Genomic DNA, 18,493 nt, shown 5'->3' with positions numbered 1-18,493 from the left:
AGGCCAACGCTGATGCGCTCTCTCGCGTGCATGACTCCTCGGTTCGGTGGGCTAACGGGGGGGTCCTGTCACGCATGAGTGTTTGGGGAACAGCGGATCGACCCAGTTTGCTTCGGAAAACGTCCCGTGAGGGGTCGACGGCAGTGTACTAACTTGTCTTTCTTTCCTTCTTCAGAAAGTCCGAAGCCTTACCGCCGTAAACAACGCCCGGACAGCTATAGGAAGCACACAAATCCGGGTCTATTCAATCTCTCTGTTGACTCTTGATGATGTCACAATCCCAGAATCCATCACGAGTATCCCAGCATTCCTCACATCAATGTCCGGTCCCCCTGCATAAAATGTCTGTCCTTTCTCCCTTCAGTGTCTTTTGATTTCTTGTATGAAACGACTGACGAAACTTTTTGTTACAGTATACGGGACTAAAACCCCAAACCTTGAACGATTCTTGTCTCTTTATTACAGTGTGTATGCACCGTTTATACATAAGGCCCTAGGTGTTTGGTCCAAAGGTCTACAACTGCAGGATGATCCTTAATGGCAATAAGGTCACCATTGCCTTCAGATCAGTCATCCCTTATCCTGGGAAAGAGAGATACCCTGGGTGTCACCTCAGCCCTGGCTCTAGACTCCATGCATGCTGTTCCTTAGTTAAAGACCTCCAGTCCCAATTTCTTAGCAACATATTCAGTTCAGTACATACAGCACCAAGTTACACTGCATGCCATTTCAAAACAGCAACAACTGAAAATATGCAGACATGTATTTGTTAACCCAGTAATGAGCAAAACAATATTCCAGTCAATTTTAGAAAGAGGGCAGGTGAGAGAAAACAAGATTATTTCTGATCACCCAAAAATGTGCCTTGGAAAAAGTCGGAAGTTCTATGTGTTTTATTATCAACTAGCAAAATACCCACGCTTCGCAGAGGAGAAGTAGTGTGTTAAAGAAGTAATGAAAAAGAAAAGGAAGCATTTTGAAAATAATGTAACATGATTGTCAATGTAATTGTTTTGTCACTGTTGTGAGTGATGAGTGTTGCTGTCATATATATATATATATATATATATATATACACACACACACACATATAAACATGTATATACATATATACATATACACATATATATATACACACATATACAGTGCTGTGAAAAACTATTTGCCCCCTTCCTGATTTCTTATTCTTTTGTATGTTTGTCACACAAAATGTTTCTGATCATCAAACACATTTAACCATTAGTCAAATATAACACAAGTAAACACAAAATACAGTTTTTAAATGATGGTTTTATTATTTAGGGAGAAAAAATCCAAACCTACATGGCCCTGTGTGAAAAAGTAATTGCCCCCTGAACCTAATAACTGGTTAGGCCACCCTTAGCAGCAATAGCTGCAATCAAGCGTTTGTGATAACTTGCAATAAGTCTTTTACAGCGCTCTGGAGGAATTTTGGCCTACTCATCTTTGCAGAATTGTTGTAATTCAGCTTTATTTGTGGGTTTTCTAGCATGAACCGCCTTTTTAAGGTCATGCCATAGCATCTCAATTGGATTCAGGTCAGGACTTTGACTAGGCCACTCCAAAGTCTTCATTTTGTTTTTCTTCAGCCATTCAGAGGTGGATTTGCTGGTTTGTTTTGGGTCATTGTCCTGTTGCAGCACCCAAGATCGCTTCAGCTTGAGTTGACGAACAGATGGCCGGACATTCTCCTTCAGGATTTTTTGGTAGACAGTAGAATTCATGGTTCTATCTATCACAGCAAGCCTTCCAGGTCCTGAAGCAGCAAAACAACCCCAGACCATCACACTACCACCACCATATTTTACTGTTGGTATGATGTTCTTTTTCTGAAATGCTGTGTTCCTTTTACGCCAGATGTAACGGGACATTTGCCTTCCAAAAAGTTCAACTTTTGTCTCATCAGTCCACAAGGTATTTTCCCAAAAGTCTTGGCAATCATTGAGATGTTTCTTAGCAAAATTGAGATGAGCCCTAATGTTCTTTTTGCTTAACAATGGTTTGCGTCTTGGAAATCTGCCATGCAGGCCGTTTTTGCCCAGTCTCTTTCTTATGGTGGAGTCGTGAACACTGACCTTAATTGAGGCAAGTGAGGCATGCAGTTATTTAGACGTTGTCCTGGGGTCTTTTGTGACCTCTCGGATGAGTCGTCTCTGCGCTCTTGGGGTAATTTTGGTTGGCTGGCCACTCCTGGGAAGGTTCACCACTGTTCCATGTTTTTGCCATTTGTGGATAATGGCTCTCACTGTGGTTCGCTGGAGTCCCAAAGCTTTAGAAATGGCTTTATAACCTTTACCAGACTGATAGATCAATTACTCAATTACTTCTGTTCTCATTTGTTCCTGAATTTCTTTGGATCTTGGCATGATGTCTAGCTTTTGAGGTGCTTTTGGTCTACTTCTCTGTGTCAGGCAGCTCCTATTTAAGTGATTTCTTGATTGAAACAGGTGTGGCAGTAATAAGGCCTGGGGGTGGCTACGGAAATTGAACTCAGGTGTGATACACCAAAGTTAGGTTATTTTTTAACAAGGGGGCAATTACTTTTTCACACAGGGCCATGTAGGTTTGGATTTTTTTTCTCCCTAAATAATAAAACCATCATTTAAAAACTGCATTTTGTGTTTACTTGTGTTATATTTGACTAATGGTTAAATGTGTTTGATGATCAGAAACATTTTGTGTGACAAACAGGCAAAACAATAAGAAATCAGGAAGGGGGCAAATAGTTTTTCACACCACTGTATATACATACATATATATATATATATATATATATATATATATATATATATATATATACATATATACACATACATCCACATATATACATATATATACATATCTACATATACACACATACATATACATACAAACATACATACACACACATATATATATATATACACACACACACACACACACATATATATATATATATATACATATACACACACACATATTTATATATATATACACTGTTTGGGATGCGAGCAACTGTTGCTGGGGGTGGCAGAATCCATCAAGGAAGAAAAATGAAAAACATTATTTGTACAAAATCTTAATTTATTTATCAATTCCTAAATAATTAAATGGGCAGGCTATTTCGTATCAGTGCAAAATGCTGTTTGTTAAAACGGATGACTCCCGCTCTTACGTGCAAGTCTGCGTGGATATTATGAACTATCATATCTGTTCAAGTTCTATTTAAATTTTAAGTGGAAGGATTTTTTATTTAGTCGACAGAAATATCTTTGGTAGGAATGGAAGTTAAATGTAGGCATCATTGCATAAATTTTTCTTCACCATACAAATGTAAAGAGTAAATTCGCCTTACATTCCAACCAAAGATATTTGTGTTGACTAAATCAGGGGTGTCAAACTCAATTGCACAGGGGGCCAAAATCCAAAACACACTTTAGGTCGCGGGCCGAACAGGATAAACATTTATTGAACACACTAAAACTAAACTTTTAAAACTTTAAAACTTTTAAAACTTAACTTTTTTGAACATAAATATGAATAAAAACAGACAGGAATATTATTCCGGAATAAATCAACTCAAACCTTAAATAACATAATATTTTGCTCTCCATAAAAATATATCCTGCCTAAATTATACAAGTTAGAAATAAAGTAAATGTTAAAAGAACAAACATTCAAATTTCTTTACTCTTATGTAATTTTATATAAAAAATAAACTTAAATTTTAAATATCCCAAAAGATTTTGCTCTCCATAAAAATATATCCTGTCAAAATTATACAAATTCAAATATGAACATGCTGCATAACAAAACCTGGAAATATAAATAAAATTTGTTCTTTTCAGCAATAACAAATCAAATCATTCAGTTGTCTTTGCTCTTATGTCATTTTATCAGAGCTGGATGCCTGGCATCTTTTTTTGGCAACAAGTTCGTTTGTTTGGTGTGAGGTTCTGTGTTGTGGAGATTCTCAGGATGGACTACAGGTGCTCATCAGTGAGGCGACTCCTGTGTGCTGTTTTGTTAGTCTTTATCACTGAGAAGAGCTTCTCACACAGATATGTGCTACCAAACATGCACAAGGTTTGAGCCGCATGTAGACGGAGCTGGAGCATTTCTGCGGGAATGGAGTGAATAAACTGTGCGGGCCCTGCAGTATCGTACTTTGCCTTCAGTGTGCCATTACACTGCAGCTCAATCACCTCCATCTGAATCTGCACAGGTGCAAATGGGTTGCGAAACAACTCAAAATTCTTTTTTTGTTCTTCAAAGTCACCAAAGCGCCGTGCGAACTCAGTGCGCAGTGCGCTCAGTTTATCAGCAAAGTGCGTATTTGGGAACACAATTGTGCCGACTTGGTTCAACATTACTTGGCAACAGGGAAAGTGGGGCAAGTTGCACTGGTGCATTTGTGTCTCCCATAAAAGCAGCTTCACTTGAAATCACTTTGTGATTTTGCACGGTAAAACGCTGCTGAAGTGTCAGATTTTTCTTTAACTCTTCTGCTTTCTGTATCTTCTGCATTGCATTCAGGTCTTTCAGGTTATCCTGATGTTTTGTCTCATAGTGCCATCTTAGATTAAATTCTGTAATTACAGCCACATTAGCTCCACAAACACGGGTTTACCGGCAATATCAGTAAACATATACTCAGCCTCCCATCGGTTTTTAAAGGCTCTATTTTCAGAATCAACTTTTCTCTTTGGCATCGTGTGGGCTAGCTTCGCAATAACTTGCAGCATCATAAGCTAGACTTGATTAACACGGTAAGTGTTCAGCAAGGCAGCTGAAGCGCTGCATTATAGGATCTGTAGTTTATTGTGTTACCAGCGCTTCATATCCCTGGGCCATTAATAACAATAATATATAAAATGATCTCGCAGGCCGGATATAATTACACGCCGGGCCGCATGTGGCCCTAGGGCCTTGAGTTTGACACATATGGACTAAAAAGAACTTGAAAAGATATCATTTTTCGAATGTGATCGCGCAATTCAGATCGAGTTGACGCACACTACATCGAGTACGCGTGCTATTGTGGTTTTGCCTGCGTGCCTCAATAAGTCACCCTCCCCTCGCTCTTAGTTTTTTACCGTTCATCTAATGAATACACTGAGTATGGCTTTACCAAAACAATTATTGATGGCGAATCGGTTATTCATAAAGCTTCAAATGGTGATCTGTTTGTCTGTGTTAACCTCATATTTTTCATACTTCTTCTCAAACCAAGGGTGTGCGAGGGTAAAATGAATCGGGAAGCGCTGATCAATGTAATCGGTGTACCATGATATCATGCATTGACAGAAGTTCCTCTTTGCTTGTATTGCAAAGTGTGATTAAATGTGTGATTTTTTAATGCGTTATGGAGCATATGCACCGAAGCTTCTCAGCTGTGCTTGTGCTAAGAAAAGAAAAATTTTTTTAAAATAACGTAACACGATTGTCAATGTAACCTTTTGTATGTAGTGCCTAGAGGATTCAGTGTGGAGAAAATGTAGAGACAGCGTGTGTATTAACTTGTGGATTTTTCTGTGAGTATTTGGTGGCAGCGTCACAAAGTCGCTTCCGTAACACTGCGTACGTTAGCTGCGGAGCTCAGCTCAGAGCGAAATGAGGTGAATGGGAGAGGAGATGATGACGTGACTCCCCACCGACTTAACTGTCAATCCCCACAAACACAGTCTCGGAATTTGAATAAGCACAGCCCTCACGTGCAATTTTAACTTAGTTACAAAGTGATCAAAACTCGTTTATATCCTGCGTCCTCTCATTAAACTTGTATCCCGCATTACCCGTGGGCATGACAAACACCAGCGGCAGCCTGTCTATGAACTAAATTTAAACTTTAGGTTTACACCTTGCTTTGTTTCCGAAGTAGCAGCACTCATGAATATGGTTGTATATGTCACTCGCTCGCTTCTTATTGTTTCGCTGCCTTCTCAATTATATAATGCATGTTTTCTTCAGCGCTTTTTGGAGCTCTTTCTGGTTTTCTACGCACTGCGTTGACAGTCGGTTCACGTGATTACGTGGGAGACGTAATGATGTCACACGAAACTCCGCCCCCACGGCTTTCGTGCTCAACTCCATTACAGTAAATAGAGAAAAATAGCTTCCAGTTATGACCATTACGCGTAGAATTTGGAAATGAAACCTGCCCAACTTTTGTAAGGAAGCTGTAAGGAATGAGCCTGCCAAATTTCAGCCTTCTACCTACACGGGAACTTGGAGAATTAGTGATGAGTTAGTGAGTCAGTCAGTCAGTGAGGGCTTTGCCTTTTATTAGTATAGATATCAACTTTTTATCTTGTCATAACTTAATAGTCATTTCATATATATTACATCATTTTCTTTTATATGTGTATATTTTTAATTTCATATTCATAAATTAGTTAAATTTTAAATGGCATGATTTTATCTTTTTTATTCTCAGTCAACTAGAATTTTACTACAGAATGGATTACATTTCAGCTGCCTCTAATTCAACTGTAACTGTTATGAAGATAAAAAAAAACCTCTGTGCTTAACATAAAATGCTTTATTAAGCATGTTTTTCATGGTATTTACATTTTCAGGCAGGCACTTACAAATACTGTATATGATAAAAAAAAGACCCTATCAATTTATATGTTGTGATCCTTAGAGATATGTTTAGGGAAAAGTGACAAATGAGCTTGGTAAGAGTCAATAGTGGCTGCCATTTCCCACCACTGTAGTTACACTAATACTATATGTAATGGCTTTCAGAGGCTTAGGGCGACATAACTGTTAAAAAAAGAGGACAATGATATCCATCTTTCACTGTTCTCACAGGAATCTGAAAAGATAAATTCTTCCTGTTGAATTACTTTTATAATTAAATCATGCTGAATACGGGAATATGACCAAGAGGGTCATAATTTAAACATTGGTGGGCTATCTTAATCCCAGTATTGCTTGAAGTGAGTTGCACTGTAATTTTCTAATCCAGACCAAGAACTTTTGTTTTCAATTGCAATCTGACAACAAAATCTTCAGTACTTTTGTGCACTTTCGACTTTATTGTTCTACTAAAGGACAGTCAGTAACTGCTTCTATATCTTCGCATATTAAAAGGATATACAAATGGTTACATTTGTCTTTGCAGCAAACCTATTTAAAAATTAGTTCACTCAATTTAATAAAGTTATACATTAAATGCACTGTGCTCTTTACTAAAACCATTTTTGAAATGGTCACACTACCTTCAAAATAATATGCAATTGAAATTTTTAAAACACTCAAGATGTGCTATTTATTCTCTTACAAAGAAAGAGACTCTCAATTTATCTTTTGTTTCTTAGTATGGATATTGGTGATGATATGCCACTACTTAAACAAATACTAAATGACTATTGAAAAAATAAACTAAACTGCAAAGTACTTCTGTCCCATAAAGTGAAATGAACATAAAGAAATTAATCTACACAGTCTAAAAAACTTAACAGTATGCATAGCAGAAAGTGAAAGGCACAAAACACTCCATTTTTTGTGGAGTTAATTTTACAACAACACATTATTCCTTGTTTAATCCTTATATAACTACTTTTACAAAGTACATCATTACAACACAGTTTCTAAAACACTCAAGTATAAATATATAATGGGCATGGCAAAACTGGGGCTTCAAATCAGGGAAAAGCTTAGTGAAAATTTCTTTTCCAGGTGGACCTGTTCTTCAGTATTTAAGAGAAGTTAAACGTAACACAATAGGCTTTTTGAGCATTATGCAGCCGCCAATAGCTTCTTTATTTCATGGTTGCCCAAGCAACTTGAGATTTTAGCAAATTTTGTTTTTAAACCATGGTACAGTACAAACAAGATTAAAAGCTGAATGACTTAGAGTAGCCCAATATTTTTCTTTCTAAAATATTATATGTGAGGTGTTCAATTGACAGAATATCATACTATGTTACCTTTTGCTCTGTGTGTATGAGTGGTGTGGACCAGCAACACATTTCTCCTTCCCCAGTGCAGTAAGATGATATAATAAAAGCCAAAGCAATATCTTTAAGCACTTTTCCCACACATAGCATACAGTGAACAGTTTAACATGAATTATAAAAACGTGCCACTAACTTAAATGTTTCCCTTGCTGTTGAAGTTAAGTTTGAAAGAAGTTCTCTGAGCACTGTCAGATCCATACAGTCTTCAAAGTTTTTGATTTATTTGGATCATCTATCTTGTTATACCACATACTACATAGCTGGCAGTTGATACAGTGTTTGGAATGCTCCTATGGTCTGTGAGTATGGCCATGACAGTTATTGTTTACTGCCAAGGTCAGAGTTTCAAAAGTAGATAGCAGTGGATAAACATTTGTTATGAAGTGTTTTAAAAAAAATCAAATTTTATTTGTCTCACAAAATTATACGGAAAGCACATTGTAATAAAAAGGCTTAGTTACAGAACCTCAAGAGAAATATACAGTAAATATTATAATAAACAACAAACCCCCAAATACACATACATCTGGCTTGAATAATAAGAGAGTTGCTGCTGTCAATGCCAGGTATGTAGGTGGCAGTAAAATGTGGTCTGACTTGCAATGTTATACCAGTGGTTTATATTTAAAGGCATTAACATTTGCATACAGCAGATCCAGCTTGTTGTGTCCACAATTGGAAAAGGCCAATAGAAGTCTGTTCCTTACATTGTTCCCTGGTTGAAGTCAGCAGCATTCTAGGGTCAGAATGATTCAAAAATAGTATTTGTAACCGAGTCAATCATTTCTGGTGTTGGATTAATTTACATTAACCAGAATGATGTAACTTATCTCCCCAGGCAGTAATGTGGACACATTCAGTGAGGATGAGTTAATTTAAATTAGTTTAGGATAAGTTTTACTTGTAATGTGCTTGTTTTTTTAGGAATGCTTATTCACATTAATCCCCCTCCTGCCCTTTCCACTTTAAAAGTTTAAGCCAGTTCTCCACAGTTCCCAAAATTCCACCATGAAATATGATATTGTCATCCAATCTAAAACCTTTTCATTTTATTTTTTCTTCGCTCATTATCTTTGCCCTTTCCATCCTCCTCCACAATCCAAAAGTAATTGGAGATTGGAAGAAACTCTGATAGAAAGAGATTTGGCAGACCCAAAGTCATAACCCAATGAGGTCACCAAGTTGGGTGATCGGCACCTTACAGCACAACAGCTTCAAGCACAGCTTAACAGTGGTCAAAAAAATCATGTCTCAGTTTTTACTGTAAAGAGGAGACTTTGTCCATTCTGTGGTAGTCCACAGATGGTATTTCAGGGCCTTATTTTGTCCTTTAAGGAATGGCTTTCTTACTTTTGATTGCTTTACAAAATAATAATAATAATTACCTATCCTTTTTGCTCCAAAGTGGCTTTTAAAAAATCATTTTGAAACTATTCATTTATAACAGTAAGAAATAAAAATAATACTCAAAATTTTCATGTGCCTTTAAATTTATTATCAGCAGGTGGCACAGTGGTAGTGCTGCTGCTTCACTTTAAGGCGATCATGCGTTTGAATCCCTTGTCCTCCATGTGTGCTTTTAGCAAAGTGCTTTGAGGAGGGAGAAAAGCACTATATAAATAATAATAATAATAATAATAATAATAATAATAATAATATGTGTTGTGAAAGGATTCAAACGAACACAGAAAGAGGTTTGGGGCAGCTGCCCATATACTTAAAATTGGCTGCCAAAAGCAAAGGCTGTGGTTCAAAGTTTACAGATTTTAGTCCAGAACAAGAACAAACAGATAGGGAAACATAGTGGCTTTAAAGTCAGGCAGGGGAAGTGATGTCATCAGAGCATGAAGCAGAAGTGATGTAATCGGGATCAGAACTTGAAGTCATCAAGCCCAGAACCGGACGTGATTGTATTTGGCCTTTAACAACAAGTGGGATCATCGGGCCGGAATAGGAAGTGACGTCATCGAAACCAGGTGAAATTTCCCATTATCAGTCTGATGATGAAAAAGAGTAAGGATCAATGCACTCTGCCATCCCCTGATCTGGCATGGAAATACCTCCCTTTGAACCTTTTAGCTGCCTCTCATGCACATGTGTGTGACATGGGCCTCCCCCTCAGCCCAGAAACATTGGGTCGGGCGTTCCCGCCAGAAAGGCCATTAACTCGAGAAAGAGCATCGGCATTGGCATGACAAGAGCCCTGTCGGTGACCAAGCAAAAACTTATAAGGCTGCAGGTCTAAGAACCACCTTGTGACCCGTGGATTCAATTCCATGCATAAGGCCATCCATTGTAAAGGTACGTGGTCTGTAACCAAGGTGAACTCACCCCCCAAAAGCTAGTACTGCAGCTGTGTAATCGCTCATTTGATTGACAAATCTTCCCGCTTCACCGCTTTTTACAGTACCACAGCCCACTCGGTAGCCTAAATATTTGGCTTTGTTCATCCCAAAGAAACATTTCTTCAGATTAATACAAAGCCTGGCTTCTCCTACTGTCTGCAATACCACTTTGACATGCTGTAGGTGTTCCTTTCAGGTGCTGAAAAAGCTGACTACATCATCCAGATAAGCAGCGCTATAGGGGTTATGAGGATTGAGCACTTTGTCTACCAGACGTTGGAAGGTTGCGGGTGCCTCATGTAATCCAAATGGAAGGACACAATACTGCCAGTGACCGCTAGGGGTGCTAAATGCAGTCTTAGCCTTCGCGGAGCCCGTTAAAGGAACCTGCCAGTACCCCGTCAATAAGGGGTTACTGACTGATGTGGCAATACATATGTTAGTTAAATTATGATGAATTTTGAATGAGTGTAGTGCTGTAAAAAAGTTTTTTAAGGAGCAAAAATATTTTGTTCCAGATCTTACAAATACTTATGTTAACTTACTAATCAAGTATTTCTTCTTAAATGTCATTCCATGCTTATGCATATGTTATGATGTCACTATGTAGACACCCTTCAAATGAAGTGTTACTGAAAATTGTCACATTATATTAATATTCTATATGCATGGGTAAGTAATCTCTAAAAAAGCCACCACTTCAAATATATCATTCATCCATTATATCCTAACTACAGGGTCACGGGGGTCTGCTGGAGCCAATCACAGCCAGCAAGGCTGGAAATAAACACCAGGCAGGGTACCAACCCACCGTAGGGCGCACACACATACACACACCAAGCAGAATTTAGAATCGCCAATGCACCTAACCTGCATGTCTTTGGACTGTGGGAGGAAACCCACACAGACACGGGGAGAACATGCAAACTCCATGCAGGTAGGACCCGGGTCTCCTAACTGCGAGACAGCAGCACTACCCACTGCACCACTGTGCCACTCTCAAATATATCAGCATAAGGTAATTCAGTCAAGATAACATTGATATCGAATTGGGTCATTGTGAATCGGAATCAAATTGAATTGGGACATCAGTGCTGATACCAAACCCCAATATATTATTTGTTCTGACATTTCATATTAATATTTATTTATTGTTTATTTATTGTTTTATTAAAGTACATTTCACAGTACTTTTAGTTATTTATTTTTGCCCAAAATATTCCACCATACAGTTGAAAATAAAAATTGGTTATTTCTCAAATAGTCTTCTTTTAATTTATTTTGAGCAGTCAGCATTAAAAAAATCATGCTATGTGCAGTCATTTATTTTGTATGTATTAAGTTTGCAGGGAATAACTGAATACTATTGTTTAAAAGGCCTAATTTCATGAGGGCTAGTGCCTCCTACTGGATACACTTGAAATAATTCAATTTCAAGTCCAATTTATATAGCACCATAATGCATGAAATATAGGCTGTGTATAGCATTAAACTTTAAATCACAAAGATGCCAGTTCATTCCCCACCTCTGACACAACTGTGTGGCATTTGACAAGTCATTTAATTTGGATGAGCTACAGTTGTAATAATAAATGTATAACTAAACATTAGTAAAAGTCTGCTTCTACAAAATCTGAAGTGCTCATAGTTGGTGATTCTATAGTTCAGAGTTTCAGTTAACTGTAACACCAAGCAATGCACGGAAAATGCTTTATGGGTATCAGATTTTATGACATTAACTCTAAATTGATTGAATTTTTTAACAATGATGTTGTTGACTTAATGCCACATGTCAGCACCAATGGCACTCATTATACCAGTCTGAGGTAATATTTTATAACTATGTGCACACAGGCTAAAGAAAGAAGTCAGGATTTAATTGTATCTGACCCCTTACCATGATTTTATAGAAGAGATGCAATCTATAGTTGACAGCTATCTTTGAAATTCTGGTTAGAAACCTGGAATGCATCTCAAACACAGCCTATATGAATAATTGGTATGTTTTAGGGAACTGACTGAACGTAAGAAAAATGGTCTCTAAACTAACTGGAAGGGATATTTTATTGTTTCCTAAAATATGGCAGCAGAACCAGATAGTTGAATATTTAGAACACTGTTGAGACTTCATTACTCTGATCATAAAATTACAGCCTATAAATTACTCAATATTTATTTTTGCTCTGTAGTCACTACAAGAATATACTCTTGACTACAAATTCCAAATCAACTACAAATAAAAACTCCAGCCAACACATACAATCCATAATGAGATTTTAAATTAAAGTCAAATTTTCCACTAGGAGTGCTTATTTAAATAACAAGTTATATGTTAAAAACGAAAAAAAAACAGACTTCTTCACATGAAGTCATTACAAGCCTGACATCTGTATTCTTACAAAAACTCCCTTGGAAATAAATGCTGATTTCAGAACAAGAACTATGAGACATACAATGTATGGTGAAAAGTATGTGGACACCACTCAAATGAGTAACTCAGATGTTTCAGCTGCACCCATTCTTAACAGGTGAATAAAATCAAGTGCATATTGACAAACACTTACAGTAGATTGGGTGACTTTAAGTGAGGCACTGTCATAGCATGGCACCTTTGCCACAAGTTAGTATTGTAAGTTCTATACTGTAAGTGGAAGCACCTACAGTATGAGCATCAGCAGTTTTGCCACAAAGTGGTAAACCACAAAAACTCACAGAGTGGACAGTTGAGTGCAGAAGGTGCATAGCATGTAAAATCATCTTTCTTCTTTTACATCACTTACAGCAGAATTACAAACTACCTCTTGGAAGCAACATCAGCACAAGATCTGTGCGTATGAAGCTTCAGGAAATAGGTGTCTATGGCCAAGCAACTGCACACAAGCCTAAGCTCACTATGCACAATGCCAAGCAATAGCTAATGTGCTGTAAAGCATGGTTGTGACTTTAGGCCTGTTCCAACTCTGCTTTAAGACAGAAAGAGGGTTTTTGAGTTATCAACAGAAGTTCGAACACCTGTGCAAATTGTTTGCTTCAACATGAAAGGTTTAATTTACTTTAATTGCTCCAGAACATAGTTGTTCACTGAAGAATATCCATTTGTAATATTCTGATATTTCCTTTTTTCAGTTTTTGCTAAACTAAACTTTAAATTTAAATCTCTGGCAGGTGTTCTACAACTTTTGACCTGTAGTAAAACTGCAATGACTTTATGAAAGCTTTTAATAATAAATTAGGTTAACGTAAGGTTGAGTGGTCAGCTTCCAGATTTAATAGCACTGTATTATATACCATGTCAGGCCAACATAACATAAGAATGCTATGATGTTTCACAAACCAAAGCAGATTATTTGGTTTATGCACAGCATGCATATGCTAAACCATTCCACTATTTCTTATATATATATTTTTTTATATTGTACCAGCTTCCTCTTAAGTTTATGATATAGTAGTTTCTTCCAGATTGCCACAACTCCTTGTGTAACAAGTGCTTCTTGGCCTCCATTCTAAAATGAACCTTTTGAGTGTGCTGCATCAACTTTTATAATATCTATGAAAATTTTGAAAGAAATGGGTTAGGTTTCAAAAGAACCTTTTTTACTCAAGACTAAAGAGGTTTAATACCCTGTGGTTGAGAACCAAAATAATTGTTGGGGTGCCAACTGGGTGGGCCCATTTAATAGAGTAGTGTCTCTCTTAAGCGGTCAGGTCTGGGGCAGACCTCTCTCTTGTGCTGAGTCTATGACCAAATGAGACTGCACCTCCCAGGTGTGTCTAAAATTTATAGTCCTCCGACTGGAAGGGATGGGAATGTGGGAATAGAAAGAGAAGTAACCATTAGCAATAGTGCCCCCTCTCGTCCCAGAATGGTATTGCTTAATTTGGATGATCCTGGAGGTGACCCTCTGACACGCACATGTGTCACCCCTGAAAAAGTCTGAATATGACTTGCCATTCATGAAGTGGATGCACTTGGCTTCTTGTCTCTGCACAGTTTATAGAGCTGCTATGTCTTTTTTGTAACACTCTGTCAAGAACTGTTCACAGCATGTTATACAGTCTGAACATAACATCCCTTGATTGACATTGAAAAGTTCATACAATATGGTCTAATATTTTACATACTTTTGAATTACCTAGACCAGGGCTGCCCAAATTATAGCCTACTGAGGCTTATTTTTGTCCCATAAGGTATTTTCTACAAAGGATCTATGTTATATGTTTTCATGCCCTGAATATACATAATTTTCAGTGCGGTGCTCTTAATCCTCATTATTGGTCAATATTCATAATTTGCTTGTATTCGTAAAGTGGTACGCCTAATATACATCATAGATTTGCCTGATACACATCATAAATTCAGAAAATACAGAATGCATTATACATATCAATCAATATAATAACCCAATCACATCCTAGCTCCCCTTCTTGTCTTGGTCTGATCAATAAATTCCTGTCCAGCCAAGTGTTTATCCCAGTTTCACACAGAAGTAAATGGCAGCAGTAAACCTGCATCCCTTGTCTCTAAGTATCAATCAAGCATTATGTAAATTCAATGCCACCTTTGCAAGAGACTGTCATTAGGTTGAATATCATGACAAATAAAATACACATATAGTATATGATTAGGGACAAATCAATTGCTACTCTTTGCTAAAATATTTAAACATCCATTGTGGCAAACCAATGGCATCTGGTTTGCTTTCTCATTTTCAAAAATTCAAAATAACTGCCATATGTTTTGCCCAATATGGTTTAAAATTGCCATTTTTAAGATCCTCAGTGCTGATAAAGTTTTTAAGCTGCTGCCACCAAGAATAGTTTGACACTAATTTAGGGAAGGAATCTTTCCCACTCTAAGCAGTATAATGAGGTAGCTTAACAACAATTTAAAGTTATGTAGGAAGTGAAAAAAGAAGCATTTTTAAAGTTAAAATTAATTTAGCTAGTCATCTTATTTCTCAACCTGCTGAGTCCATCATAACTCATACACTGATGTGGGTCTCTACAACAAGGCACTTAAAACAAAGGTTCACATGTACAGGATAGTGCTACAAGAGCCTGCGGTGGGTGGTGCCAGTATAAGGCCTGGGTAGGCATATTCCCACCAACTTTTCTTATTGGCCCACTCTGTTTTGTACCTTAACTTTTAATTTTTTTTTTCTCAAATACATTTAATGCACCTCACCCTTGATTAAAATATCACTTGATTATAAAAGTACACAGAAAAATCACCTGTGTTAACTTTATCATTCAAAGAGTTGTTTTAACTCTTAAAAAATATTGTAAAAGTACATACAGTATATGGATGGCGATTATAAGGTGTACGTCTGGGTAGCAAGGTTTAGAAAATAAGATTCACTTAAAATTTTACCAATCAAAGCCCATCAAAACACATGATTTTAGCAGGAGGCTATGAATAAATTACTGAATTTACTAGTTGTATTGGGTCTTGTTTTAGAGAATAGTAAACATGGCAAGACATACATGAATAATGTCTAGACAAAACACTTTTTTAGGTTTCATTAGCGAAAGGAAAGAAACAAAACTGCAAAAGGTGCCTGATTCTGATGTTAGTATTGACAATTTCTGTCATTTTCCACCATTAGCTGTACTAACTTCACTGACAGTTATGCTACCAACGCTACTGTTGAGAATTCTGGAACTTCTATGACCAACCAGCTGACAAATGTTGGTGGATCGACCAGGTCACAGATTTATCTGAAATTCATGGGTACACCATTCAAACCTATTAAAGCCTTGATTTTTTGCTATAGCCAATAAGGTGTGGCTCAACAAGGATCCTTGCCCAGATGGGAGGTCATTACATTTTCTCCCCCAATATTCAAGGTGGCAGCCTACCTGGATTTGCCATATGGATGCCCTCAGGTCATTCTGGAACCTGTAGTCCTGTGGGGCAACCCTGGTTTGCTAGTGGACTCACTCAATTTTAACTTTTCTGTTACTACTCTGAATTTCCTGTTTGTCCTGCGGTATGCCAACTTAGCAGCTTAGAAACTTATGTTGTGTGCAATCAGAGAGGTCCTTCTGGGTTTTCACTTACTATCTCTGGGACGGACAAGATAGCTGTTTCCAGCTCCCATCTCTGCCTATAATTTAACTCAGCGTCGAAGTTAAGGATATTTTGCTGGGGCTGAGTGGAGAAGAGATTTGGATCCCTTTCCTTCCACAGCTTCAGCAAGTTCACATGATAAATCTGCCTGCTCGCTTGACGATTGGGTTGCTTCACCAAATAATCGATGAACTCCTTCCTCTCCTTAACACTAGAATTACCAGATGCAACATTATTCATATTCATTCGCATAACATCTTGCGGTTGTAATCCGTGACCTCGTGTTTTTTTTTCCCCGATCTTGCCAGTCTCCATTTTGCTCTATGGGGCTGTTTCTTTTGTACTCCAGGATATGCAGAAAAAAGAATAGTACAGAGAGGGCAGTTCAGCGCTATATGCAATCATCAAATTCAAATGTTAACAGTTCACACACATGCAAGGACCATCCTTCCTACATTTACGACATGTGTACCTGTTGCAATGTGCACACTTCTCTATATGCTCCAAGGTAAACGGCGTCCCTTGGTCCATAAGGATTTCTTTAGGGATGCCATACATGTGAAGACTAATATATATTTAATGTCTTCGGGCTGAGGGTTCTAGGGGTGCTACTATATTGACCCCAATGTGCTCAAAGGAGACATCAGTTAAGGGAAGGGGAATGAGAGGATCTCTGTCCTTCCTAGGAATTTGCCATAATTGACACTCCAGATAAGAGACACAAAAAAGATGAACATCCTTATTAATTCTAAGCCAATAAAATCGGAGCTTAATATGCTCTAAAATCTTTTTAATGCCCAAATGGTGCCTAGGAGGTGGGCGTGTGCCAATTCACAGACCTGCAGCCGGTAGGTTCGTGGGATTAACAACAGGTTCAGCACCTCCCCGTCATGTTCTGCCACTCAATATAATATATCATTTTCTATCACAAAGTGAGAACCCTGTGGCATGGGCTGCTGAGTGCATTGGCCATTGACTAGCACAACTTCATTTTTGCAAATTTCAAGGAGTCAACGTTCCATTGCTCCCGTTTAAAAGAACCCGGTGTCTCTCCATATTGAAAATGTATCTTATAGAGAGGGTCCGGTCTGGCCTCAAGGGGCGGGGAATCCTGCGGTGATGACATCTCCAGCTGCGATTGCCCAGGGATCTCTCTCCGTCTGCTGGTTACATGGTGTGGAAACAGATTGAGTTGGGTTATTCCCTTCTACTGTATAATTAGGCCCATATTTTTATTGGGAGTAGTCAGCAGTATGCCACATTTATTGTCAGACAAGTCCCCAGACTCACCTTAAAAGGTGGCTTGGGAAGGACCGCTATGGGGAATTTCTTTAGTTATCCTTCATGGCTGATGAAACATAGGACGGTTTTATATTTACGAATTTCTCTGTGTATATGTTGTATATTGGTCTTTATTTTAGTTCTTTGTCACGGCAGTACATATCAGCAAGCAGCAATGGAACTGTTCCTTTCAGAATCAAGGAGCGCTTCTACTTTGAAACCATTTAAAACAGCTACGAATGAGGTGTACGCCTGCGGGTCCGGGGACTTCAGAATAGGCTCCAGTTTGTGTGAGAGAGGCATATTGTGTGGGACATTAATCCCCCTGGTGTCTGCTAAAGGATTGTTCTGCCCTCTCAGATTGCGAGACTGCCCTGGATGTTTCAAGGAGCCTTATAAGCTCATCCATGTTTTTGAAGTCTCTTCTTTTGCAAGTGTTTGTAATAACAGGAAGCAGGCTACCTGTTACACTATTTGAAAAGGTGTCAGGTCAAATGGCCGAAACCATTGAGCAACTTGTTCCCATAGGGCATATGCTTGCCCCTGGGTCGACCGCTCAGGGTCGAATTTCCAATGTTTTAATTTTTCAACCTGTTGTCCTGGGGATTTCCCACGTTTGGCTGGGATCTTGACCCCAGTGGGGCAAACAGCTCTCTCCTCCGAGAGAGCATAATAAGCCCCTTTCGCTTTCCCCAAAGGTACCAGGCCACTCCTGTGTGTCTCTCCATTTGTTTTTTAACTAGCCTGGTTATAGTTATTGGGCACGGAGCCTGCACCAGGTCATTCTGAACCACTAAGCAAATCCGCCACTCAGAATCACTGCCCCTGTA

This window comes from Polypterus senegalus, chromosome 3 (assembly GCF_016835505.1).
Source record: "Polypterus senegalus isolate Bchr_013 chromosome 3, ASM1683550v1, whole genome shotgun sequence".
Classification (NCBI taxonomy): Eukaryota; Metazoa; Chordata; class Cladistia; order Polypteriformes; family Polypteridae; genus Polypterus; species Polypterus senegalus.
The sequence above is the reverse complement of the archived record's forward strand: the minus strand, read 5'-3'. Positions refer to the sequence as shown.